Genomic DNA, 18,780 nt, shown 5'->3' with positions numbered 1-18,780 from the left:
CACTGCGTTGCCCATGTGTCGCACAACCTTAATTTCTTAATTGCTTTTGTGTAATTCTATTCTAGTTGCCTCATGTGGTGTTCGTTCTCTTCGACAAGAGGCGACCATCTTCACTATTGGGGGTGGTGAAGATGACTTGCGCGTAAGTTTGATTAAAGTGAAGGAGAGTTGCGCAATGTCGTCTGCCTCGCTCTCTTGTCCCAGTCCATCTGAATCCAGCGGCAACAAAGTCAAGACGGCTGGGGATTGGTCGGGATGCAGTGGATGGCCAGTGTTTTGCTTTATTGAATAAAGCATACGTTTGATTTGGATTTTTTTTTCTTGGAAAAGTTGTCGGCCACCCGGGCGGAGACGTTTTGTAAGTTGTACGCCCAACATTAAAGTTGCACGCCCCGGGCGTCCATGCCGACATTATTTGAGACACTGTTATCAGCGCTCATAAACATAAACAAATCACGAAATCAATATTTTACGATCTTAAGAACATATTCATCTGGATGAATTGGATTCTAAGAGCAGACTGTATCAATTGTTTTACCTCTAATTAGATTTGATTATCATAATGGTCTTCTGACTGGACTCCATCAAAACAGCATCAAACAGCTGCAGCTCATTCAAAACACTGCAGGACGGACTCTGAACAGAACAAAGAGGTCAGAACCTATTCAGTTCTAATTGCTTTATACTGGCTCACTGTCAGCTGTCGAATACCTTTTAAAAGGATGCCACTCATACACAACACTTTATAAACCAGCGAATGGCTTGAATACATGAAAAGAATGGTAATTGAATGCGAACCCAATATTTTTTCCCAAGATGGCGGCGCGTGAACACGCAGCGGCTCCCCTCTCCCGGCAAATTGGCATTTTCATGTTTATGTTTGTTAAAGTAATTATAAGTGCCTTGCATGCTGGGTCCGAGAGGACAGTAATTTCATCTGTGCTGTATGTCATGCATATTAGCATATTTAACAATAAAGCTGACTTTGACTTTGAAAACAGGGGTGTCCTGACTAAATATTCAGGATTGTTATCTTGTTTCTTCAGATCTTGGTGATGAGCTGGTCATTTAAATCAGGTGTGCTTCAGCAAGGAGGGATAGAAAACAGGGAGGACATCAGTTTTTGTGGACTGAGTTTGGATACCCCCTGCAATAGAAAGTTTGGAAATCAGCAAATGTGTTAATTTGGTAAAGTCCAGAGCAAAAGCAAACTTGGTGAATGTGCACCGAGTTGTTATTCTGCACACAAATGGAATAAAATACAAACAGAACTGAAATTAGCTTAAAGTGGTTTAAGTCAAAGTTAAAAATTATGTTATGGCCATATTCACCACTTTTCTAAAGCACTTCTGTAACATGTTTTTTAACTTTTTCATGTTGGCTCTTTGCTTTATGAATTGTCCATCCCTGCTTTTGCGGTATTTCTTTGCATGAAATCTTGACCCCAAAACAAACTAACCAACAAACCAAGGAACCAATCAACCAACCAACCCACCAACCAACCAACCCACCAACCAACCAACCAACAAACAAATTAATAAATACATTCATTCATCGATGAGAAGGTTTCTTCAGCCGTCATCTGTACGACTGAGACCTTACACAGACGTACATTCATTCACGTACATAAATACATAGTTACATACTGTAGATACATAGATACTTTGATACATACATATATACATACATACATACATACATACAAAACACACACACACACACGCACACACATGCACAAACATACATACAGACGCTCCCCACCTTACAACAAGATATGTTTTGAGCGGTCGTTCGCAAGGTGAATGTGTTCGTAAGTTGCTTCAGTTCTATATTTTGTATGGAATGTAGGTTTAAGTCAAACACTGAACGTGGAAGTAAAAACTAAAGGCGCTCTAACAGTCGTAAAATAGATTCACACCTACTGTAGTACGACGACATATATCCTTGGGTGTTTAGTAAGCCATTAATGAAGCTGCTGGCACACAGTGGTGGGCCGTCAGAGCCAGCAAGGCCTTATCTGTTGGCCCAACATAATCAGACATCATTATCATAATTATAATAAAAGTCAATTTCATTAAAAAAGTATTTTGTCTGAATATATATATATAATTATTCTACATACTGTTTTCTTGATGTTATATTATATCCATTTGGTTAAGCTCCTTTCAGTGTTGTAGTTTTAGGTCACAGTTTTTAATCCAATCAGAATTCAGCTAGCTTGTGTCGCCAGGCTGTATGAAATCTGACCGACGCCTTCAGAATCAACAGTGAGGGCGTCTGTGCGCTGTACTTGAACGGGCACATGTAGTTGATATATAGTTGCGATAGCCAATCGGATCGCGAGTTGGCACAGTAAGGCCAGCTAGAGGGCCTCGCGTTGAACATGACATGTACGCGTCCTGTGATTGGATACTCACTTTACCTCAGCCCTCAGCGGACGCAGCGCTATGCAAATCAACCAAGCTACAACAGATCAGACCCGGAAACTTTAGCAGAACAACCAAGTATATCTACTCGTTTTGTTAACCCACAATGGCTGAAGGAGAGGACAACTCGCTGTCGCATGTAAGAAAAAGATTTGTTTACTTTTATTTTCAAAAAATAGTTCGTTTTGTGAACGTCTTGTTGTTTTTCTTATATTAAACTGACATTTTGTAATTTAGCGTAAAATCTTGTTAAAGATTGCATATTCTTGGTGGACTTCATAAAACTTTGTGGACAAATGATTTTAAATTTCCTTTTATTTTTAATTGTTTGCAGTATCACGTATAGTGACAAGTGCTAATTGATGATGCAGATTTATTGATGTGTAATTGCTCCGGAAAATAGCCTGTGTTGTAGACGATTAAGGTGATGCCACGCCCAGTACTGCACGCGTGTGTTTTTGTAAATGATATCTCCAGCCGTTGTGTCATAAATTATGGTATTACGAGGGATATATGTTATATAAGTCGGACTAAGTAGGACTTCACTGAAGGCCTAGGTGTGAAATGCACGGACCGCCACTGCTGGCACATAATTACTGAATGACATGCCAGCAGCCATTACTTTTTGTGATGCATCTCGTCATCTTCAAGCGTCAACTGGGAAGAGGGATTTCCTCCCTGTCCACATACTCTGCGCTAGTGTTTTTCAACCTTTTTTTGAACCAGGGCATGTTTTTATACATTGGATTTTTTTGTAACACACCAACAACTATCTCGCAGGAAAGAGGCAATCAGTGATGTGTTGCCACACGGATGAATATTAAATTACCCTCCCGGTCTTTTCAGCACGGACACAGGACAATGACATAATATTGGTAGAAAATGATTAATAAATGTTTGTAAAAGTTTAAATTTGAAAAAGGGGCATTGGACAGTTTCTCACGGCACACCTGACGATCTCTTACGGCACACTTGTGTGCCGCGGCACAGTGGTTGAAAATCACTGCTCTACGCAGCCAAACGTGTGAGCTCGGTGGATCTGGGCCTGAACACGTTAGCAACACTTCAGCATAACCGGGCGCTGCTTGGTCAGCCATTGTGTCCGTCTCATAAACATCCAGCCGTTGAAACCAGAAATCTGCCTGTGTGCGTGCATGTGCGTGAAGCACAGTACGCAGCCAATTGCAGGCGAGCTCGGCCGGGAAAAAGGCGTGCGATACAAAATCTAACTTAGAGCATCTCTGTCCGAACATTTTTCAACATATAGTACTCGCAAAAATGTTTCTATGTACTGTTATTCGTAACTCGAATGTTCGTAAGTTGGGGAGCGTCTATACATTGATATATATACTTACATACACACACACGTTGATCCATACATGCATACATACACATGCATACATATTGTACATACATGCCTATAGACATACATACATACACACATACATACTGGACATATTGTACATACATATACATACATACATACATACATACATACATACATACATACATACATACATACATACATACATACATACATACATACATATGGGGGATTTTGTCGTAAAATCTTATGTTTGCTATGCAGGCAATTTATGTGTTGTATTAAAAGTCAAGCAAGTTAAAAATAATACATAAATATATAACGATGAGGCGACGTGTTGTTGCAGGATGTGAATTAGCATTTGCAGTAGATCTGCACTTACATAACCGCCAGGTATAGGTTATCGTGGTTGTTGCGACTTTCGTCCCCCGCCCCCTCTTCCCTTTCTCTCCTCCTCTTCCAAACTCCCACCCACCCGAATCCAATCACACCCTCCCCCATCTCAAGTACAATTACGTGATGGCTGACGTTTGAGCTGGCGGAGGAGGGAGCAGCAGCACTAGTTTGACCGAAGGAGGACGACTCAACATTAGCTTCCCAATTGAAGGCAACCATCGAAGGCAGCCGACCGGGGCGCCGCCGTGCACAAGCCGAGCCCATTGTCTCCTGCTTCGGCCCAGCCAGCCAGCCAACCCGGTGTAGCTCACCCCGGTGTCCAAAGAGCTAGGCGGCATTCTTGGGGTAAGAAAACTCGAGGGCCAGAGACGACGAAGAAGGGACGATGCGCCACGGCCAAGTTTGAATATGAGCAAGGAGCGTGGCGTTTTGTTGCAATCGGCGAGCAACTATTGATGCTTGTGACGCGACCGTTGCCAACGGCAGCAGCAGCGACTGCGGCGGCAGCAGCAGCACATTTCGCGCGGACTTCTATTGTTCGTGAGCAGCATATACTGGTGGGCACGTTTGTGTTGCTACCTTGCTAACAACAACAACAAACACTCAGCAAAGTCTCAGTCCAACTCGCACACGCGCGCAAAAAGATGAATTTCCAATCGAGCGCCCCTGTCTCCGGAATCTCGCCGCAGCCCCAGCCAGCTATGTCCACCCCGGGCACTGTCCCGGCATCGGTGCCTCAGTCCATCCCGTCGCAATTCGCATCCGGCTCTCCTGCAAGCTCTGGTGCCGGCCAGTTTGGCTCGGGAACGGTGTCCGGCCAAGCGGCGCAGTCCGGGTCGGCCGGCTCGCAGTTCGTGCTGTCCAACTCGGCCGCCATACGGGCGGAGATCCATCGTTTCGAATCGGTCCACCCCAACATCTACGCCATCTACGACCTGATCGAACGCATCGACGACCTGGCCTTGCAGAACCAGATCCGAGAGCACGTGATCTCCATCGAAGGTGAGTGTGCGCCTTTCACTTCTGGGAGTGGAGGTGGCACAGCCTCATTCATTCAAGGGAGGAAAAAAAAAACATTGGGCTCACGACTGCAGTACTGCCAAACCTCTATTGCATCTTTTTACACTGAAAAACATCTCACGGCACACTACTAAAAATTCGAAAAAAAGTTGACATTTATGATATTTACAGTATCATTAATGTATATTGACATAATTTGTGTTATAAATACATTTCAATACAAAATTGACAATTTTACACATTACACTCATGCCATCAACTCTAAAACAAGAAGAATGACTGTTATTGTGGTGTACATACGATAATTTTAAATTTTGGTTCAGACTTTATTTAGCAAGCATCATGGAACTTAACATGATTGATTTGCTTCCGCGGGCTGAATAAATTGATGTGGTGGGCCAGATTTGACACATTTGTCTAAGATCATCATCAGTGTGAAGGCAAACAAGTTAAGGTCTTATTTTGGTTCTTGAATTGTGTGAAATAAACACAAAATATAAGATCGGATAAAGGCTCATTTCTCATTTTTGTATTTTCACTTTTTAAACAAAAACAGGAGATAGGACATTCTTGTTCAGTGGAGATAACAACACTGCCCCCTAGCGGATAGAGGACACTGCCCCCTAGCGGATAGAGGACACTTCAACAGGGCTTTGTGTGACCACGGCACACCCCAGGTGTCAAAGTCAAGGGGGGGGGGGGGTCCAGATCTGTTCCGCTACATAATTTTATTCAGCCTGCGAAAGCAAATCAAGCATGTCAAGTTCCATGATGCTTGCAAAAATCTGAGCCAAAATGTCAAATTGTCGTACGTAAACTAAAATAAAAGTTGTTGTTCTTGACTTCAGATTTAAAAACTAGCCACCCATCAATTTATTGTGCGCTCTGTATTAAATATGTGGAGAGTATGAAACATTCGAAAGGCCTGCCCAAATTCATAACGGCCCTCAAGAGGCAATCGGAACTACCATATTTTCTGGTGTATAAGGTGTACCGGAGTATAAGGCCCCACCCCCAATGAATGATGTATTTTCAAACTTTGTCCAGATATAAGGCTGACCGGACTATCAGATGCACCTTCAATGATTTAAAACATGTTCCAAATACAATATATAATTATCAATGAGTATATATATATATATATATATATATATATACAAAATTACATGCAAACAGGGTCGGATATATCGATAGTCCCGGTTATATCGATATTTTTTCGGACTCCCTAGAATATCGATATAACGAGACTTTACTGTATATATATACAGTAAAGTCTCGTTATATCGATATCGGATATATCGATAGTCCCGGTTATATCAATACTATTTCTATGCACGCACTGAGAAAATTACATGCAAACAGGGTCGGATATATCGATAGTCCCGGTTATATCCATATTTTTTCGGCCTCCCTTGAATATCGATATAACGAGACTTTACTGTGTAAATATATATATATATATATATATATATATATATATATATATATATATATATATATACATACACACACACACACACACAGACACTCCCCAACTTACGAACATTCGAGTTATGACTAACGGGACATGCGAACATTTTTGCGGGTACAGTATGTCGACAAGTTCGGACAGAGATTCTGTAAGTTAGATTTTGTATTGCGCCCCATTTTCCGGCCGAGCTTGCTTGCCATTGGCTGCGTACTGTGATTGACGCACACGCATGCACACAGACACATTAGACGTTTCAAGAGCTGGATGTTTACGCGACGGACACCAAGGCTGACCAATCAGTGTTGCCAACAAGTTCAGGCTCAGTAGGTGTGACTATTTTACGACTGGTACAGCATCTGTGTTTTATACTTCCCCGTTCAGTGTTTGACCTAAACATACATTCCATACAAAATATAGCACTGAAGCAACTTCTGAACAAATTCACCTTACGAATGACCACTCAGAACATATCTCTTTTGTAAGGTGGGGAGCGTCTGTATAAACATTTTCCAAATATAAGGCACACCACATTATAAGGCGCTAGAGAAGAGTCTGGGGTGACACACTTCTTTTTCTACAAGGGGAAATGGTCTGTGCCTGTGAGAGCTATTTTGGCTCAATGTTACTTCACACATAAGGCACACCTGCATATAATAATAATAATAATAATAATAATTAATGGGTTTATTTTGATCGTTCGTCCCTGATTCATTGCTTCTACGGGCGTTGATGGCAGAGGATGGTTAAATCATCAGGAAGCCAAGTGTTGAACAGAAAGTTGGTTTAATCTTGAAGAGAGCGGGGACATCGCGGTGTCGGCTAAGAGGAGGAAGCATGGAGAGAGAGAGACGAACTGGAATGGGAGAGCATTTATACGGCACACAGTGTGTGACGCGATAGGATTTGACGTAATGTAGATGCGCCATCATGTAAAGCAGGGGTCTCAAGCTCAATTTACCCGGGGGCCGCTGGAAGCTGAGTCTGGGTGAGGCTGGGCCGCATCAGGATTTCCACAAGAAAACCACAAATAAAACATTCCAATGTTCTCAACATCTTTATTTTTAACACACAAAAAATGAATTGAAATGAAATGGAAAATGAATAAAAAAATATATTAACCAGTAATAAATAAATAAAATAATGATAATGATAATGATAATAAGGCAGATACAGACGACAGAAAAAACACAGGAAAACTAATTATTTTAATAAAGTTTCAAATGTCTGTATTCACAGTTCTTTAACCTTTAACTTTATGAATATAAAGAAAATATTGAACATGAACTGTCCTAAACATGATTTCTCTTGCCTACTTGTTCAGCTTCACACACAAGTTTCATTCATATCAATCATGCGGGCCGCACTAACATTAATCTTTCATATCAAGGCGGGCAGCAAAATACTCTTTTGGGGGACGCATTTGGCCCCCAGGCCACGGGTTTGATACCCCTGATGTAAAGGAAGGCAGGATATGACGTATCAGGAAGTCCAAAACGTAAAGATTAGAAAGCGATGTTTAAAGATGTTCGTATAGCGAATTACCCCAACAATAATAATAATAATAATAATAATAATAATAATACATTTTATTTTCAAGCGCCTTTCAAAGCTCTCCAGGACACTTTACAGTCACCGACAAGCATTGAAAAAATACATATATTGAACTATCAAAGTTGAAAGTCTCTTACTGTCGTCTGCCGGTCTCTTTAATGTTTAAACCACCCCCCTCACTGCTGCGTCCTTGACCAATCACGTGGCTTTAACAGTAGATTGGGGGCGGGAAATAGCGGACAAAAACAGTCGGCTGCCATTTTGTTGTGAGAAGAATGGGCTCGTTCGCGAACGACGCATCACTCATTGAGGCAGCTCCGTGTACGAAAAAAGTTAGTATGTCAAGGTAAAGTTCGTATGCCAAGGTAAAATTTTCATAAATGTAACGTTCGTAAGCCAAGGGGTTTGTAAACCGAGGTATCACTATACTTGCGTTCTGATTTGAACGCTTGTCAGAGAAGCTGGCTGCCTTGTGAAAAAGTGCATGTCACGTGAAACTAATGGGATGCTTACACACTGATAGCCCAAACACAAGAAGCAGTAATAGAGCCAGTTATAATGCCAGATGGTCCTTGTCCCCCCACCCCCATGGCAGATATTTGTGTCCGTTGACGAATGATCATTCGACAACAAGATCTCCCACCCAAAATAATAATGTTTCTCCGGCCCCTAAGCAGATGTCTGACAATTGTACATTCAAATCGTATGTGTGAATTAAACAGGTTGAACATTTCGGATTGTTGATCCCAAAGTGTATTGAGGATGAAATTAAAAAACGTCCCACATAACACAACCCACACCACAGTACAAATGTTAAATGCTTCAAGAAAATATTTCTTTCGGAGGGCGGCCCAGTGGTCTAGTGGTTAACATGTCAACCTCACAGTGCAAAGTGTTCAATCCTGGCTTCGCCCTTCCTGTGTGGAGTTTACATGTTCTGCCCAGGCCAACGTGGGTTTCTCCGGGTACTTCTTTTATACATATGAATATTCCGGAAGTCTTGTTTTTGAGTTAGTGACGAGTTGTCACGTCACAGAAGGAACGCCCCTGACCGATAAAGGACACACTGTAGCAGTCCTTTCATCACGTCAATGCATTTTGCGGAACTTTGTTTGGTCTGAAAACTTCGTGATGATCCGTTTTGATGGCGAAATTATAAGGAAAAAACATAAATAACGCGATGGTGAATCCTTGTGTGTTGCACCGAACAACTATTTGATATTCGCTGACAAAAATTCCCAGGAGAAAAAAATCAGCCCATTTCCACGGGGCTTTGTCGCCATCTTGCTACATCTCTCTTCAGCTGCCTCAAAATGACACGGAATGAATTCTTTAATCAATTGCAAACATGTATGCTTTCCTCTTCAGAACTATGTGAATCATATTCATAACTGGGTGAGTAACAAGAAAACATATTCTCCGAATCTGAAGACATTGTTTTAAATTCTCGAGCAAGGCAAGACGTCTTGGAGTGACACCACAAACAAGGGGGCGGGACCATATGAAACTGGCCACTTCCGGTTTCAATTTGAAGTAATTTTTTTAGACACGTTAACACATTTTTATTGGATTGGATTGGATTGGATTGGATTTGCCTTTATTAGTCTTGCATTGGGGATTTGCATTTGACTAAAAATATCAGCCTGCATGTTTTGGGTATTTTAAACGAAAAAGTGGTGTTGGTTGTCTTTTAAATACATATAATACTAATCACAAATTTACACTCACATAGAGATAGTCTGCCCGGGTGATGCTCAAGAAAATAATTTGAAGCATTTTGGGTCCTGTTGTAAATTTTGATAACCCCGTCGTTAAATCTGAAAAAAGAGCGACATATGCTTTGGTTTACAGTGGAATTGTCAACCAAAGTGCTCAGCTTTGCTATTTGTATTGAATTGAATTACGACTACGCACTCCTGACAAGACAGCATGCCGATAGCAAAGACTAATGGGATATGTTAAACAATCACTTCGTGCGTTTTTAATAGAAATACTGGTTGGGAGTTTACTCTACTTTGTTTGGACATTTGCCTCGTGATTGAGCAGCAAACTTTGCACAGCATACCGCATCTCACCCCGTGTAGGACAATTGAATAACAGTGCGGTTCTTGCTCGCCATTAAATTTCACATACGCTGTGCCCTAATTACTTTTCATGTGCATCATCCACTTCAGACAAATCAATCTCGACAGTTAGATGCATTCCTTTGAAAATTCTTAGGAACTCTTCTTTTCCTTTCGTCTTTTCCCTTGAAGGGGTCGCCACAGCAAATCAGTGTCCTCCATCTTGAGAGGTTGCATCCGCATGTTGATGTCTAAATTGTTAAATGCATACATGACTATGCGTAGCCCTTGTGAACACTGTTGCTAACCAAAAGAGCAGCACCTAAGCATCCTCTCAGATTAACAGAAGTGTGGAAACTCACCATAAGTTTTGGAGTCTGCACCGTATTAAAAATTTAGACATGTGAGGACAGTGCATTTTTTTCATCCACTTGAACAATGTTGTGTGTACATTGCCTCGATTCTTGCTGTTTTCTGCATTTCTCCATTAGTCTTTTTTATTATTGTTTTGCACTCCAATTTTACTCGGAATGAACTGTATCATATAGGGATATGACTGCTAGAAATGCAATAAGTGCATCTTCTTATCTATTATTTTTACTACTATGTAAAATAGCATTTCATAGACCTGGAGCTATTACAGATTCACCTTGTCTGGACTCCTGTTGCTCTTATGGCTTCAAGCAAACTGGTACATATGACTAAAAATATATGGAAACAACTTTCCTAAATAAACTGAATTTTGTATAAAAGTCACATTATTGAAAAAAATACAATAGTGTATTGGTACTGCACACCATTCAGAGGTATACTCTAACAGGATTAACTGATAGTTTTGGACAACCTGCATTAGCTAGGCACAACATTTTTGTTGTATTTCCCTTGCATCTAAATGAGATGAGCACCCCACAGTAACCTTGAGAGCTTCTCACAAGCGGCAAGAAGCGTCTGACTTGGTTTCACCTGCATCAAAGGAACTGCACCAAATCTCTTTTCCCCTTCAGTCTCGCATCATTTCAGAGTCTGTTGCTAAGGAACCAACCAGCGGGTCATGCATTTAGTTGCAAACACAGAAGACTGAATTGAAATTGCAGCCTTTACAAAATGATTACTTGTCTGACAAAGGTTTCCCTGCGGTTTTGTTTGTCAATAAAACCTTCAAATTATTTGGTGACGCAGTTTGAATAATCAGCATGCTTGCTGCATTTCCAAATGGTCGTACAGATAATGTCCTCTCTCTCTCTCTCTCTCTCTCTCTCTCTCTCTCTCTCTCTCTCTCTCTCTCTCTCTCTCTCTCTCTCTCTCTCTCTCTCTCTCTCTCTCCTTGTATATGACAAACCTCTTGCAAATTACAAAAACTCATATCATAATTCAGCATGATATGCAAGAATGATCAGGTCAGGGAGTGAAACAAAATGGCAACGCTAAACTACAGTGTGGGAGTACTAAGTGGTCCAATATGATTCGGTGCTTTCACAGCTAACCAAAGTTGCTTGCATAACAAATGTAATCTGCATTGCTGCGAGCAAGGTTCCTAAAATATCATGAATACAAAAATGTACTAAACAATTGTACAATACTCACAGATTTGTCCAAAGCTGAGCTGTTCTTGCGTCTGTAAAAGACTGATTATTTTATTTTGTTCTTCTACTTTCATTTCTTTCATAACTTTGCTGCTGTGAAATGTAAATTTCTCCATTGCGAGACTAATAAAGGCAAATCCAATCCAATCTAAATGGTCCAGCACACGAGATGTTCATATTTTACCCTTTATTTTCATTTAGATTTTGAGAGTGTCGAGTTTACCAAATATGTATCTGGCGCTTGACCTTTACCCATGGCTTGGCTGACACAGAATTTGGACTCAACCAATCAAATCATCAATCATTTGTCGATTATGTCATCACAACTCAATCAGTGTAAAACCTACTGAAGGCACATTTGATGATGGTGCAGCCAGCACGGGGCGCAGCTGTCTACAATGAAAATATGGTTCTCACTATCATAACTCACATGTACCATTTAAAAATGCTTCTCTCAGCTGCCAATATTCCCATTCTTTGCATGTAACCTGAGTGAATTGTACAAGAAGGACTTTTTATTTATTTCAGAATCAGAATAATGTTCATTGGCCAAGTACGTAGAACACACAAGGAATTTGACTCTGGTAAATTTGTCTCAAAATTCATCTTCAAAATACATGCTATTTCCTAATTTACTTATTCCCACCCCCGCCTATTTATCTTAGACAAATGATTATACAGTATAACCTATTTCAAAATACATTATCATCACTGTGAGAATATTGAATTGTTATCATTATTTGAGTATTAGGCTGTTTAACCGACCATTGCCAGCATTCAGGTAAGTGTTTCTGACCGTGGAAGATTGTGGTTTTCCGCACTACCGAACACACCACAGCTTTTACTATTCAAGTTAGTTTAGCACTTAGCATTCACCCAGGAGTTCCTGAGAATTTGGGAAAGAAGGTTGAATGGGTGACTGTTCGATGTAAACTGATGCGTGACTGGCAGCTCCTTCAGTATTGTGGTTAGAGGTTGCTTAAAGCCTTTTTCACACTGAGACAGACACGGAGATGTCAACAAATGTCATGTTACTGTTGGGCAAAAGTATTTCGTCCACCATATATACTGCAAAAATTCGCTGTGGCGACCGACCCCTGAAGGAAAAAGCCGAAAGGAAAAGAAGATATATACTGCAAAAACAAAAAAAGCGCAATTCTGTTGTTTCACATCTAAAAAAAATTGCAACTTCACCGGAAATTGAAGATGCGCTTCAGCTAATTGGAGGAGATTCAGAGTCAAATGACCTGTTCTTTATGATCAGATTGTTTTATTCTATTAATAGTGCACTAAAAAGGTCAATTGACTCGCTGATGTCCGTCTTTGTAACTTTGCCTTGATGATGCAGCAAAGATATATTTTTATTCTTGTGAGGGTTGCCAGCTATGAAAGACACATCTCCTGACAGGACTCTTTCATCCGTTGCTTATATAACATCTTTCATATATTTCTCTACATATTTATCTTTCATTAGACGTTGACCCCCAGAGCTCAGTTAACTGAGAAAATTTCAGTCTATTGTGAGACTTAATAGAAGGCGGATATTGCTAAAAGATAACAAATATGGTCATATGTCCTTCAGACCCAATGCCTCTTTACTTGATACTGATTTTTATTATAATGTGATATTTACTCAGGAGTTGAAGGGATGAGGAAAAAAAAGAAAATTATAGCCTAAAGCCCATCGAAGAAAAATTAATTAGATTCCATGAATATTAAATCAGATTGGAGCGCAGTGCTTATAGTGCTTATTCCGGAGAGTTTTGATTACACATTTTTATTTTTTTTAACGTGTAATATCAGATTGTGACACCTATCTATAAAACCAGGCAGTTTTAGTCTTTGTTATAACTAATCCATTCATGCTATTATTTTCACACACATTTCACCAGACAAAAACGTGGTTCTTTTTATTTTGATTGAAACCACAGATTAACATGATTTTTGAGTTTTAGGCAGTGACTTGTTGTCTCCGATGTAAACTTTGTATTCTCTGCTTTATACTCTGGTCAGCACAAGCTCTTCTCCCTCATTTATCTGTATGCATGACTAGCATATACTGTCTATTAAAGATGAAGAATTCCTAGAAAATGTGCAGTGTGGTACCACCCTTGTCACACAGTTTCTGCCTCCAGAATAGATCGTCAACTTTCTTGCCGGCTGGTTTTTTTACATGCGTTATTCTTCTACCTCGAGTCTTTCAACCCACCTACTAAGAAAAAAAGATGGAAACTCTGAACAGCATTCAAAAATCCTTTGTCAGTGCAAAGGGCGTTCCACCTGAAAGCCCACCGATGCCTCGGAGTGATGCTTGGGATTGTAAAACATGACTATGTCATCTCAAAACCTACATATTGTCTGTGACTGTAAATTCTACTAGTGAGCTTTGAAAGGCGCTTAAAGGACAATCGACTTCTCTGGACAAGTTGTGTCCATAATTTGTAAAATCGCTTCAAATGACTTCTACTGAGCGTATTTTACAAAGATTCCACTGCATATAGCTATATTTTATGTTTTAGTTTTTGGACACTTTAAGTCATTTTTATTGGTGTCTTGCATTTGACTAAAAATATCATACTGCGTGTTTTGGGTATTTTAGATGCTATAAAACGTTTTTCTGATGCAAGTTAGGAAACAAAAAAGTGATGTCGGTTGTCCTTTAAAATGTAATGTATTATTATTATTATTATTATTATTATTATTATTATTATTATTACTATTATTATTATAAACAGAGAAGGGGAAAATAAATAAATAAATAAATAGAGATTTGCAATTTCTGAACTGTCTGCTGAAATCATGATGGCTCAGGATTTGTTATGCTATTACACTAATGTTTACACATTTCTTTTCCGACAGTTGCCTAGATCATGTGAAGAAAGTGCTCTCTGCAAGTCACAAGCAATGATAATTAGTGTGCCTTTAACTATCTTCATGCAGAAAATGAACACTTGATTAATTGATTGATACAATACAATACAATACAATACATTTTTATTTATATCGATACATCACATTGTCTTTGACCATATGTGTGAATCTCTTAATTCCTTCAAGTCAGTGTTGTGGTATGTTGACTTCCTCAAACAGCCCACTGCGATAGCATGCTCAACTTTTCAGCATTGACCAAATTTGCTCCAATCAATTCATTCATGAATATATTTTTTCTTGTCTGGTGAATGTTGTAAATACCTGTTTCCAGGCCACTGTGAACAGAATGATAATTCCCATCGGTGTATGTCATAGTTTTTGACTGCAGTTCTTATTACCTACAGGGGACATTGCATTCAGACAAAATTTATGTTGGTCAGAGCCAATTTAATCTAAGATCAATTCCACATAATTTACCAATTTATTAAGAATCCGTCAATCTATTCACTGTTGTGGTTTTATTTGTTTGAATGTTTGTTCTTCTGAACTCCCACTTCCAGGCCGATGCTCTACGGATAAAAGAATGCTGGCCATAGCATGGTACAGTATATTGTATTTCCCAAGCTGACAGTCCAATGTACTTCTTCATACAGCATCCAAGTCAAGGCAGTGTCAACAATTGCTTCAAAGTGACCTAACTTTTAACACCAAAATTGAATTCTGAAAGAGAAATGCCAAAACACCAACACATCAATTACCTGTATTTCAATGACATCTCCTACACAGGAAATGCCATGTTTTATGACTTGCTTGTGTTTGTGTGGCGGTAACAGAATCCAAACATCAGCGCCAATATAGGAGGAAAGCCGAAATTAGAATATTTGGATGAAAACCCATGCAAGTCATAAACGCATGACAGTTGGATGAAAACGTCTCACGTGCTTGAGCCACAGAACAGTATATTATTTCGCCACTGCATGAAATGGTGCATTGTGTATACACTTCGTAACACCAAAATGTAATATTTTCCCTTTTTTTGCCGAAAAACATGGACGGCGCTGTATTATAAAAAAAAAAAAAAAAAGAATATTGCTGCTTACTTTTCGCGATAATTTCTCACAAAGCAGTAAGATGGCTTACATGTAGTTGCATTTTTGTAGCTTTGCAAGGCCCTCATGTTCTTTATGATGGCAGTTACGGGTCACATTCATTTTCAGTGAAAAGCTCTTTTTAAAGGACAACCGACATCACTTTTTTGTTTCTTAACTGACATCAGAAAAACGTTTTATAGCATCTAAAATACCCAAAACACGCTGTATTATATTTTTATTCAAATGCAAAACACCAATAAAAATGACTTAAAGTGTCCAAAATCTGCAAAAAATTGAGCTGCGAATTGGGCATTTTTATAAGGTCCCGCCCCCAGTTCGTGACGTCACTGCAAGATGTCTTGCATAACTGGAGAATAAAAACAATGGCCTCGGATAATATGCTTTCTTGTTACACATCCAGTTATGAATATGATTCAAATAGTTCTGAAGAGGAAAGCATACATGTTTGCAATCGATTAAAGAAGTTATTCCCTGTCATTTTGAGGCAACATTGAGGGGAAATTTCTCACCAAGCAAAAGGCACAAAATTCCTTATATTCCTTAAATTCCTTATATGGAGCTTGGAAGCCCTCTTCTGGCGGCTTTTGTGTGCAACACGAGGTTTTCAAATTACAGCAAAATACATTGACATGATGGAAGGACCGCTACAATGCGTCTTTTTTTCGGTAAGGGGCGTTCCTTTAGTGACGTCACGTACGGACTCGTCTCCAACTCAAAAACAAGACTTCCTGAATATTCAGTGCGAGTCTTAAAACGTAAAATATAGCTATATGCGGTGAATCTTATTAAAATACGCTCAGTAGAAGTCATTTGAAGCCATTTTACAAATTATGGACACAACTTGTCCGGAGACGTCGGTTGTCCTTTAAAGTTCGAATTAAACTTGGCAGCAGGAGTGAAACACTTGTGTCTCTGTGTGTTTTGTCTTGGGGGTTTCAATTTGATTCGACACTGCATGTTTTCTTTTGTCTCTGCTAGCAATCTGTGTCAGGAAAATGACAAAGAAAGTGTTCACAATTCCTCTCATTACAGTTCAAAATGTACATCTAAGCCATAGATGGATTAGTGACCTCTCTTGTTTTTGAAAGGTCAGCCAATACTGCTGGCCATCTCACTGGCACCGGTGCTGCTTTGGAAGCATGTTTTTGTCTGAAATTATGTATCTCATGTAGTATTGTACAGGGATAGCGGGAGCTGATAAGGCAAAATCCTGGGCTTTATTTATGAAGTGGGTGATCACTCACGCTAGTGGTCACTTACCCTTGTGGATTTTTGACTTTAGGCAGCTCTGATGTTCAATATTTAAAATGAGGAGAGGGAGCACTGAAAGCACAAAATCAAGTCTGAAGCGATAGAATTAATCGAAAAACTTCAGCAGATGGCCACTGCCAATTGTCACAGTTGCTGATATGTCACAGATGCGAAGTTAAAAGGAGTGTTGTTTTGCTGTGGCTGATATGACTTCCTCTGGTGACTTGCATGCAAAATGCCTGCACAGTTTATTATGTTTGTTTGGCAGATGCAATCCTTTGTGTGTGCAAACAAGTTTTCCACCCATTATTCCAAGCATTAACCTTTAGTAAGTCAGTAAGTCTGTTCTAAAACTCAATATTTTGTGGGTCATGCAATTTGAGTGAAAATGACAAAAACCCTGGAACTGTGTATACATTTTTGAACATCGTCTGGCAGTGAATGAGTTAAGAAAATTGAATGTTTTTGGTGCGGAAAATACGGTACATTCACAAAATAGTCAAGTATGTGTGTTGCAAATTTCCCCATTGTGGGACGATGAAAGGTTTTCTGATTCTGATTGTGTTGAAGGAGCATGATGGATGCCGTCAAGTTTACTTTATTGTCCACCTGTGCTGCAATAGCACACTGCAGTGTCCTCCGCTTAAAAAAAAATCTTGACTATATATCAAAACTTAGTTCAGTATTTTTCAGTCTTCTCCTGCTCCTCTACAGCATTGTGGATAGCTGTCACCTCATGTCTTTTTAATGTTTCCCACCTGTATTTGGCCGGTGGCTGTTTCACTGGGGAGGCGGCTGTTACCTTCTGTGTTTGGTTGCACTTTTGGCATAAACAGTGCCTGTCTTCTTCATATCTTGTGCTTGAGCCAGGTAAATACGTCTCTAGCCCATGCTTGTCAAAACCACTGGCTCATGTGTGTTAAAGACGATATAGAAAGAGGAATGAAAAAAGAATGTTTCAATTACATACACGTTGACGTTGCATTGTTATGTTTCTAATTGGAAACAGATTTATGTAGCCTTGCTGCGCCAACTCATCCTGTCCTACGTTCCGACGCTCGGTCTCACCAGTGACCACATTTCCATGTTGTCATTGCCATGAAATATTATATTTTAACAGCTCGTTGCCTCATTTTTTCTGCTCTGTTTCACCTGGACTGGTTCTACCCTAACAAGTATTAATGACCAGAGGAATGATTCCATTTGTGGTTCTTTGTGTGCTGATTTTGAAAAATGTTTACTAATTGGGAAACATGTCAACATGCAGATTTTGTATTCGACTTTTGTCTGTGTTGAAGTACACTTTAAGTGAATCACTTTGCAATTTTGTATTGCCAATTTAGAAAAGGATGCAGAGTACTTAGTTGCACAGCAGCCCATATCAGTTATGGATTTGCTCAACGTGTGTGTCCTTTGTCTTCGTATTCTACTGTATCATATTGCTTCAACTCAAAAGTAATATTTAGAAAAGTCATTGTGCATCTCAGTATATGGCAAGACATCGATCTGATGATGAAAAGCAGGAATAACTTTAATGAATGGGTCTCATGTGACTCAGATGTCTGCGGCATCACTGTCACGCTTTCAGCTGATGTGAAGAAACACTGATTCATCCGAGCACCTCATGAAGCAGCCGTCTTAGCTCATCCAAATGGGGATTGATAAATTGCAAGCTTCTTTCTTGCATCCACTCAGACATTTTCAGATTTGCG

Source organism: Hippocampus bargibanti, linkage group LG11 (assembly GCF_051943395.1).
Source record: "Hippocampus bargibanti isolate YZ-2025 linkage group LG11, ASM5194339v1, whole genome shotgun sequence".
Classification (NCBI taxonomy): domain Eukaryota; kingdom Metazoa; phylum Chordata; class Actinopteri; order Syngnathiformes; family Syngnathidae; genus Hippocampus; species Hippocampus bargibanti.
This window is presented reverse-complemented; position numbering follows the sequence as displayed.